This window comes from Priapulus caudatus, unplaced genomic scaffold, assembly GCF_000485595.1.
Source record: "Priapulus caudatus unplaced genomic scaffold, Priapulus_caudatus-5.0.1 Scaffold762, whole genome shotgun sequence".
Taxonomy (NCBI): Eukaryota; Metazoa; Priapulida; class Priapulimorpha; order Priapulimorphida; family Priapulidae; genus Priapulus; species Priapulus caudatus.
In genome coordinates this window covers 66372-76775 of record NW_014577823.1, presented here as the reverse complement: position 1 = coordinate 76775, position 10404 = coordinate 66372, and the positions used below count along the sequence as shown (strand labels likewise).

General features: G+C 43.6%; 2 protein-coding genes across 2 annotated transcripts in view; both read left to right on the top strand.

The window, feature by feature from the left end:
- Positions 1–10404, top strand: part of LOC106813378 (keratin, type I cytoskeletal 9-like) — a 34478-nt gene that overhangs the window by 14044 nt on the left and 10030 nt on the right. The window lies entirely within an intron of this gene.
- LOC106813379 (glycine, alanine and asparagine-rich protein-like) overlaps positions 1–10404 on the top strand; it is a 21540-nt gene that overhangs the window by 8052 nt on the left and 3084 nt on the right. The gene's annotated exons all lie outside the window — the stretch shown is intronic.

Sequence of the window (10404 nt, the reverse complement as noted above, 5' to 3'; positions counted from 1 at the left end):
AGAAAACTCTCTCTCTTTGCTCTCTCTCTCTCTCTCTCTCTCTTTCTTCTCTGTCTGTCTGTCTCTGTCTGTCTCCCTATGTCTCTGTCTTCCTATATATCCCGCCTCTCTTTTTTTCGCTGTCTCTGTCTCTCTCTCTCTCTCTCTCTCTCTCTGCTCTCTATTATTTATCTCGCGTGTTAGTTCTTTTTCCATCCACAAGATCTGGTTCCGTAATGACGACACCACATCTGTATGTATCTATGTATCCGTATCATATATATATATATCTGCAACGCTATTATACACACACTATAATCTCTGCAATCTGTCACTGCTTCCCTCGCACTCACATCAACATCATATCACATGTAATCTTTCTTCGCGTCGGCACTTCTGTCATTGCGGCAGAGTCGTCGTCGCACCGATATCGATGTCTGTGTCTGTTCCATAGAAATATATAGAGTCTACTTATTTGATTCTAGGGGCCGTCCATTACCCTGCACACACGCCGACACTGTATTGTAAGACGGCTGCTCGCGCGCGAGGTTACGGTGTTATAAAGTGTATCTCTTAGAGCACTGACCGCCGTCCTCCGATGATCAGGCGGGCGTGTCACATAGCTGTGACATGTGTAAAGCCGAGACGTGAACGGTAGCAGACGAGGTTTTTTCGGCTGACACGTGACTGCGTCGATATTACGTGCCACGTGACGTACAGCACTCGGTGTGGTGTGTGTGTGAGATGTGAGATGTGCTGTGTGGGTCGGCAATTATATTCTAATGTTATATAACTGCTTTTTATGTGGCGTGTGTGTTGCGTGCGAGCGTTGCGGCGTTGCGTGCGGCGTGTGCGGTGCGTGCCGTGGTGCGTGCGTGTCGTGCGTGGGTGGGTGCATGTTAATTTCATGTGAGTGGCTGTGTGTAGTTTATAGTCTAGTAAAGTGCCTAAATATTGAATTTATGCCATTGGGTTGCTCAACTTGCTAATTTTCTTTGCGTAATTTTCAGGTGGCTCAACACGCAAGACTGAGGATTTGTGTGGGGACTAAACTCTCGTTCATGGTAAATGCTAATTTTTACAACACATATTAATATTATAGTTTCGAATGATTATCGTTACCTAGTGCTTAGCACAATACAGGAATTTATATGTGGGAGTGTGTGCGCACGGTGTGCATGCGGTAGTGGTCTGTGTGCAGCATGAATCTATCTGAATATACAGTGGAATTTAGATGACTGTACAGTGTATTACGTAACTGGGATGATTTTCATATATAATTATGTAAATCAAGTTTTTTACTTAATGATAGACAGGTTAAGGGAATGGCAGTTTTATGCTTCTTAAGAAATTAATGATGAAATTTTCACAATGTCAGAGTTTTTTGACAGTCAGTTTGTAGTGACTCTGATCTGTAACACCAGAAACTTTAATTTGTATGTTTCATGTTGTCTTTGTATAAATGCGTCAAAAGGTTTGGCTTGCTTCCTTATTATCCACGTATCACGGGTCGATTGTTTTACATGGCACTTTACCGGCAAGTCTGTAGCTTCCACTTCCCTCTTTGATATCGTTCTAAATTGATATCTTTAGGAAGGCTTTTCAATAATGTGGGTAAATTGGCTACTGGATCCATTAAATTTGCAAACTTCTTTGTGGGGCAGGACTCCAGGCCGCCCTTCAGCGTTGCCTTCTGCGTCTTACGGCTAGCTCGGCGCTGGCGGTTGCCACGTTTCCTATGTTTCGATAGTACGTTCCACTGTGTTGCATAGGACCCCCCCTTATTTTTAGCGGCTAACTCTGGTTCATTATACAAAAATGCTTCTGGTTGCAGAAGTTGACTATTTTGCTATTAGCATTGGTTTCTTGGTGAGCATATTGGGTGGGAACTTAGTATAGTTGTTCTAAGGCGCTATTGAGTCGTATTACAGTGTTATTGTGATGTTCAGTGAGAAACTATGATCAATTTCCCGTGTTAAGGATAGATGTTGCGATAGGGGCAGCAGTTGAGTTACTTTGACTTTAATTCTGTCGGTTCTTTTAACGTTCTCAGAATGATGGACCTATGCTCTATCTTGCAATGTAGTCAATAGAGTAACATTTCGTGACTTGAGATTTTGACTCTTGAATATACATGTTATACATCAAATGTGCACATTGCAACTGTGTAATTAAAGAGCGGTCTTTGCTTTGTATGTTATGCCACTTATTGGATAAATTTAGCTCTCTTGTCGGCGATTATAAAGCTGTCTTCATCCTTTGATCCCAGATAATTTTGATAGACACTATATATTCGATTAGGTGAAATACGCTTGACGTGTGGCGCGTGATACTACGAGTCTTTTGCATACGTTCGATAACCTGGTGATATAGGGTGTGGAATAGTGTATTTAAAGATTACATGTTACATGAGTATTTTTACATAAATACAAGTATATAATATTTTGATGTGTACTATCCTATTCCTATCAAGATATACTTTTGGCTGGCATTTTTATGGTAATATGCCTTCGCAACGTTGTAATGCATTATGTGAACCGTTTTTATTCTATTTCTGGACTGTTGATTTTGATGACCCTTAACATAGAGGTTCGACAATACTGGAATAAGGTGGTTGAAATTTATTTACTTTATTCCTATGCAGGGTCGGATCCAGCTGGTGGGTCCAAAGGGTCAAGAGTTATCCTTCCCCTTGAATGGTGTTTGATTTCACTAATTGGGAAGAATGGTCTTATTTGAAGAGCGTAATAATACTTAAAAATTAAGAAGGAAGTCAGACTTACAATTACAACCTGGTATAACAGGATTGCCTGATATGCAGAATGCTGCAAAAGCCCAAAAACCACACACTTAGAAAGACAATTTGAAGCAATTTCATAATTCTATAACGTTTTCTTTAATAGAAAATAATTCAATAACGTATTCAATTACAAATCTGGCCCCTATTAGTAATAAACACCTAGAAATACTGCAATATATTCTGACGTGACGTCACGCCATTTGAGCGACGCATATGTAAACAGTGTGTGTGGGGAAATATTCGATGTTTTTGTATTCTTCATGCTTTTTATCATGTCAGACACACATGTAGCCTGTAACTGTACTTATATTCATGTACATACATATTACAAGAGCGGTAATACTAGAGTTTACAACGGAAAACGGGAAACGTGCTTATTCACGACTACATTATTTCGCTTGCTGTGAGTCTAGATAATTTCATGGTATTGATTAGCAGAATCCTTGCTCTCTACACAGGCCAACGCTTGTCATACGTACTGCTAGGCTGAATATCGGCTCTAAACCCCCCTCTCACTGCCAAACGCCGTCGTATCACTTCTGCCACCAATCTACACCGGTTAGATTTTGCTATCGGTTTCCGTCCACTTGGAGCGCTGATAATTTATGTTCATATGCCAATTGCTAGTATACCTGAGTAACTGAGCTGCGTTGTAAAAATTGATGAGCGGCTACCATCATGACGGGCATTACGTGTTAGGAAAGTATGGATAGGCATAGGCGATGCCCCGAATGATCACTATGATACCGAAGCAGTCCATATAAATTTATAGGAATAAAACCGAAACTTTCCGACTCCGCTTAGCAGCGTGTAGGATTGGTAGGAGAGTGGTACGAGGGCGTTTTGGCATTGTGCGGGGGTTGAGCGATATTCGGCCTAGGAGTTCGTATTGCAAGCGGTTTGTCTTGTTTTAGAGAGCAAAGATTCTGCTTATGCAATATTCATGATTATTCTAGACTTCGCAATGCAAGATAGGATATGTAGTCTGTGAATAGCACTATTTCCCGTTTCGGTACACTTCAGTTTATCGTCTTCGCTCTCATTACCACCCGATCGCGACCTACGGCAACGCCACCCAACGGAGCCAAAATGAACTCACTCGCCATACTCATCCTCGCCGCTCTGTGCGTCACTGGTCACTCTGCTACGGATGACCACAGCTCCGGCCGCGGCAGCGACCGCGGCGTCATAGGCTGGGGCCACAAGGACAGCGGTCACTCCAACATGTTCGACCTTGCCGGCTCGCTCGGTCTGCTCTCCCAGAACGAGGCTACGGGCAGGCCGTCGTCCTCCTCCGGTCGCCGAGCGTCGAAGCCCGTCGTGAACCCGGGGCTGTGGACGCTCGGCGACGACGGCGCACTGAGCGACTTCGACGTGCGAATCTTCGGCGACAGCGACGCTTTCATCGACAGCGGATACAGCAAGCGCGGACTCGGAGTCTTCAGCGACGGTGGCGCCGCCGCCGCTGCCGCCGACGACGACGACGAGACGACGGCGGGCGCACGCGCAGACGTGCGTGGCGAGTACGTGCCAGTGTTTGGCAGCATCAACAGCATCAGCAGAAGCAGCAGCGGCGGCAGCGGCGGCGGCGGTGGCAGCAGCGGTAGAAGCAGACCGTTTGTGAAGATCGAAGAAATCTTCGGCCGTAAACTGGGAACGACAGACGCGCACAACCACTCCGACAACCACTACTCCGCCGCCGGACCCAGCTCCGGAGAGTACACGCCAGGCGGCGCATCGAGCGCGTACGCCAAACCCCACAGCGACGGACGAGCGATCGCAGTGACCTCCGACGGCCCGACACGACTCCGGGGCAGTTCCTACGGTCCGATCGAGTATAAGAGCTTTAGGGCATACGAGCTGACCACCGACCCTCCCCTATTACGTCATCATCAGCAGCACGCCTACCCCCGCCCAGCACGCACCACGGACTCTTCTCTTCCTACTCCGAATTTCAAGCTCCGATCCCCCGCAGCATCTCCGTTCCGTCGCTATGGCAACGCGCATCAGTACGCACGCGGCAAGTTCGATGCGGGCAGCCCGTCCGCCGTGTCACGTGGGCGTGGAGGTGGCAGACGAAGCAGTGGAGGCGGTGGCGGCCATTTTGGTCGATACTCGCCTAGCACCGCCAGAAGTGCACGCGTTTACGGTAAACGCACGCCCCCTGTCGGAGCAGATAGCAACCATCGGTCAGTGATCAGAGGAGAGGTGCAGTTCTTACCAGGTATGTCTTTGGGGAGGTGGAGGTGGGGTCGAGAGTAACTGCTGTTGTTGATACTGTTGTTGTTGTTGTTGTTGTTGTTGTTGTTGTTGTTGTTGTTGTTGTTGTTGTTGTTGTTGTCGCCGTCGTCATCGTGCTCTTCTTAGTCTTATTCGCGTTCGTCATCCTCAAAATTGTTAGTACTATCATTACTATCATCACCATCATCATCGTCGTCGTCGATGACGTCATCGTTATTATTATTATCGCCATAATTATAATAATAATAATTATTATTATTATTATTATTATCGCTGTCTGTCGCACAGGCCGCAGCACGCAGTACAACTTCGTCAGAGACTTTGGCAAGTTCGGCGGTCACGTGTTTGATGACGCGCGCCACTTCGCTCCAGGCTACGTCAATGTTGATGCTTTCGACCTCAACAGCTTCCACCGCCAGGCCGCAGCACTGGCGCCGCCGGAAGTCCGGCACGTCATCGGTCGTCGGTACCCGCCGACCGTCGGAAGACCGACGACGCGAGGCGGTCGCCATGGATACGGCGGCGTCGTCGGTGGCAACGGCGGTTCTCGTGGATTTGCCGCGATGGATATGGTTCGGGTGTGAAGAGAGGCAGTCATGCCGTGAAACAGTGAAGCCATTAACCAACGTTCAACAGTAAACAGATAACTCATCTTGCGCGATCGACATTTGAAATGGGAACGATTCTGCACGTATAATGATGTATTTATTAATAAGATCTTTAGTGTAGTGTTTCACTGTCATTCCATGTAATATTTTTGTATGTGCGTTTCACTTCGTTACAAAAATAACTCATTCGATGTTAAATAATATCACAGATGTTGTATGTCTATTCAGAATTGATTGTATAGAATTGATAGAATTGATCTTATATTTATTATGTAAATATCCCTGATTGCAACTACACAGCTAAAGCATGTAAACGCATATGAACCATGAGACGACGGATGATTCTTACTGTAAAATTATTTCATTCAGACAAAATGTCCATGTCTACATCGTTCATTTATTTAGTTAATCATGGCATATTTTCTCTTCTGTAGTAAGACAAGTTCTGGACGAGCATAGTATCTTTTAAATTTGATATTAGTCGCTCGCTGTATTCCCAGCATCTGCCAAAAGAAATGCTATTGTGATTAAATTGTGTATTTTAAGTAAAGATTACCTAGTCCCTAGTGACTATAGTTTACCATTAGAAATTCCTATATAGATCTGTCACTTTATTAATGATCAAGCGCCATGTACTCCCTGTAATTTTCCTACAGTGTAGGACACGTGCAATCTGCATTTGCCATATCCTCATTATGTTCCATAAAGAAAACTTTATTTGCCAAAATTATCGGAATATTATAAGAATATGATATAGTTTAAATTATCGCTGAAACAATAATACGAAGGCCAGGCCAGGCGTTTTAATGCGAACAAAATATCTATTCCAATGGTTCGCGTTAATATTTTTTAGGCGCTACTTTAAAGTCTACCCGTATTTCCTTTATATGCGACATGATGCTTAATCCGTCTTAGCGCGCATGCCCAGTGTCTGCCAAAACAAGCATGTGTCCCAATTATTGTGTGCAATACAAAGTTAGTTATACACTTAATAATAAATATTTTTCGCCTTCTGCTTCTTCTCCTTCTTATAATAATAATAATAATAATAATAATAATGATAATGATAAGGATGATGATGATGATGAGTTAGGCGACTTTAACGAGAAAATAGGTAATCATAAGGTAATAGATAAGGTAATAGATAATCAATAGGTAATAATATATAAGTAGCGAAATCTTTTAGCAGTACTTATCTTTTTAAACCTTACAATCTGATATATAGTCACATCATCACTTTGTTCGCGCTTTGACTATTGTCACTAAAAATGAAACGTTAACTGCATATATATGATAAATCTATAAAAGATTCTTTGGCTTATCACTAGGAAGCCAGTGGGAGCTGTATATTTACACACAATCACATCATGTAGCAAAAAACCAGAAATATGCGACGCAATTACACGCAGCCAACTCGATGCGGCTTCTCCGGTCCGCTGCCTTCCTTCGAACCGAGCTTGGTCTCGCGTCTGGCGGGCGGATCCGGATCGGAATCGACGGCCCGATCGACGATCTGCTGCGTCTGTGCCCGGTGGTGATTGCCTCACGGGGAGCGGCGCGCGCTGGGCGGCGTTCCTCCATCGTTGAGAGTCGAAGAGCCTCGACGTTGATGTCACGTGTGCCGGAAGTTGTCAGAAACCGACGCGCTTGGCGGTCGGATGTTGCGCGAAATTTGTTTCGGGTCAATTCCACCTGGGATCCACCGAAGCCTGCACACAGAGACGATAGGATGGAGAGAAAGGATAGATGTAGTTTGAAGTAAAATAATGAGGATGAAGTTAATGGACAATCATATTTGTTTATATATATATAGATACAATATTTTATATGCATACTATCTATCTCTCTCTCTTTCTGATATATATATTATATATACTATATTATATATTATATATATATATATATATGGAGGAGTGAAAGAGGAAAGAGAAAGAGAGAGAGAAGGAGAAAGAAGGCGAGTATAAGATAGTGACAGATATTAAGATTGAGTTAAGGTGAATAAGAGATAGACAAGATAACAGATATAAAGAGAGAGAGAGTATAAAGAAGAAAAGAAAAAGAAAGCGAAAGAGAGAGATTGTAACAAGTAACTAATGTAAGCGGAGCTTTATTGTCGTGCTGTGCGGTACGGTACGATACAGTTGGTACGGTACGGTACGGCTACTATTAATTTACGGTACGTATAGGTAACGGCTATGCTCTGAATCATTAAGACCACTCACGCTCGCCGCTACCTGCAGCGAACCCACCGCTGCCTCACGACTGGCTGGCTAAACACCGCACGGCCGCCACGCTGCTGCCTGCGCTGCTGCTGGCCCGCTGCTGCCTGCCGCTGCTGCTGCCGCTGCTGCGGAAGCCCCCGCCAGATATGGACGCCAGCTGAAGCCGCCACGCGCCGCCTTCCTCCTCCTCCTCCTTGTCTGGTAACCATGCACATTGCCTCGGGCCACAAAGACCAGCAGGATTGCTGTATACGAAGATCGTCTTCATCTAGACAGAGATAGAGGAGGCAGAGAGATGACTGTGCCGACGGCGGACGCGATACAGGATTGTTAGCGAGATAGAAATTCTAATACCTAATATTACAACTTCTTTCCTAGCTAGCATCTATCTTCATGGATTCAAGATCTCATTGAAATGTTTACTATATATATATATATATATATATATATATATATATATATATATATATCGGACTCCGTCTATGTATAAACTCCTATCACGCACTATTACACAGTAAAAAATCGCAAAACGAGGGCGATTATTCAACTATAACTATATTATATATGAAATATGAAGCATATATTTATATTAATAATATATTACATACATACACTAATATATATATATATACTATGCAATATATATATATAATCAAGAGTACATAATAGAGATGAATCTGCTATTATCTGACTCTTGATATTACCTATGCAATAAAATACATTTTAGCATGACGAAACGCGAAGCGTGATATTTACTGAAGCTTCTGATCGACTATGTCCGAATCTACTCTTTGACTACAGGTGAGAGAGGCAGATTGTTCACGAGTCCGCATCCGAGCCTCCTTATATCCGATGTCTGAAACCGATGAACCGATTCCGGTGGGACACACACATACACGCACGCACCACACACACAGCACACACACACACACAGCACACACCCACACACACACACTACACACACACATACACACCACCCACACAAGCAGCACACACACACACACACAGCACAACCACACACACCACACACACACACACACACACACACATACACACACACACACACACACCACACACCACATATCACACACACACATCACGCACACACACACACACACACACACACACACGCGCGAATAAGCCAACTAGCCACAATTCGTCGATGCAAATTGTGCGAATATATAATTTTACGACATATATATATTTTCACGTTCAATGAATTTTAATTATGCTTTCCTTTGCCAGATAAATGTATTTTGTTTTCGGCTTTAAGTGTACAAATAAGATGAAAAATTATTCCCTTTTTTGACGCTCCATAGATGGCGCGTCGGTAACCGAGTAACGACGGGAATTTACGGTCTACAGGTTTAAGTCTCATAGATATATACAACACATGGATAGCTGACTGCCGCACGCTCACGTTAAAACGCTGGATTGGGCCATGTGGCGTCACCGGAGGCGGCCCACAAACGGGGACAGATCACATCCGCGTCGTATGTCTGTGTGCTATTTTCGCAGCTGTAACATGGCATCTCACTTCGAGCTTCTCTGTTTAGAAGGAAATCCGTATATATGTCAACGAATTCACATGTATTGCAATCTGTTACGAATTGACTACTGCCTCAACCTGTTGACTGACTACTCAATTTTGTTTTATATATTTTGTGCTATTCGCAATGACGATGTCATTACTCGCAGAACGACTGAGACACTGTCCAGTGTCACTGGAACTGGACACGCGAGTTTCAGTCTGCAAAAGCACCAGCAATACAACTTCCTCAACTGTTCTGTATTCCTGATTAGTAGTCGGTAGCAGTAGTAGTCTACTAGTACTAGTACACTAGTAGTGGGTAGGGTCTAGGTACTACTAGTGCCTGACTACTGTAGCTAGTAGTAGCAGCTACTACTGCTACTACTACTACTAGCTAGTACTGCACTAGTACTAGCTACTACTACTACTATACTCTACTATCGCTAGTAAGGCGTTCAGGCTTAGTAGGCTCTATAGGCTTCACTTTGCGCAGTTGTGGTTGCCAGGTTCGGCAACTGTACGCGGGCTATAGTTACTAAAGCTAGCGTACTTACTGATGCTGCTAAAGTAACTATTACAGCTAGCTACTAGTACTAGCACTAGCCAATTCACTATGAATTAAACAATTACTCAATTTTGATTCATGATAGTTTGGTGTTTATCGCAATGAGCGATGTCAATGCATTACAACATCAATACAATTAATAAAATTATACTGCATAGAACGAACTGGACACTGAGTCTTCAATCACTGAAGAATCAGTACGAGTGATCTTCAGGCAAGAATCCGACCCAGCATATTTATTACGTGGCTGAAGCTCTCTAATTGTTACGCTTGGGAACCAGGCCTTACGACTTAGGTAAAGTGTAGACTTACACGGCAATCACTCTCCTATCATCCTTAAGTCGGGTTTATTAATTTTACAAAATTCCTACTACATAACAATAATTGTTATGAACTAACAGAAGGACAATAACCTTACACACCGTACGTTAACGACACTTTCATAAATTATAAACTAT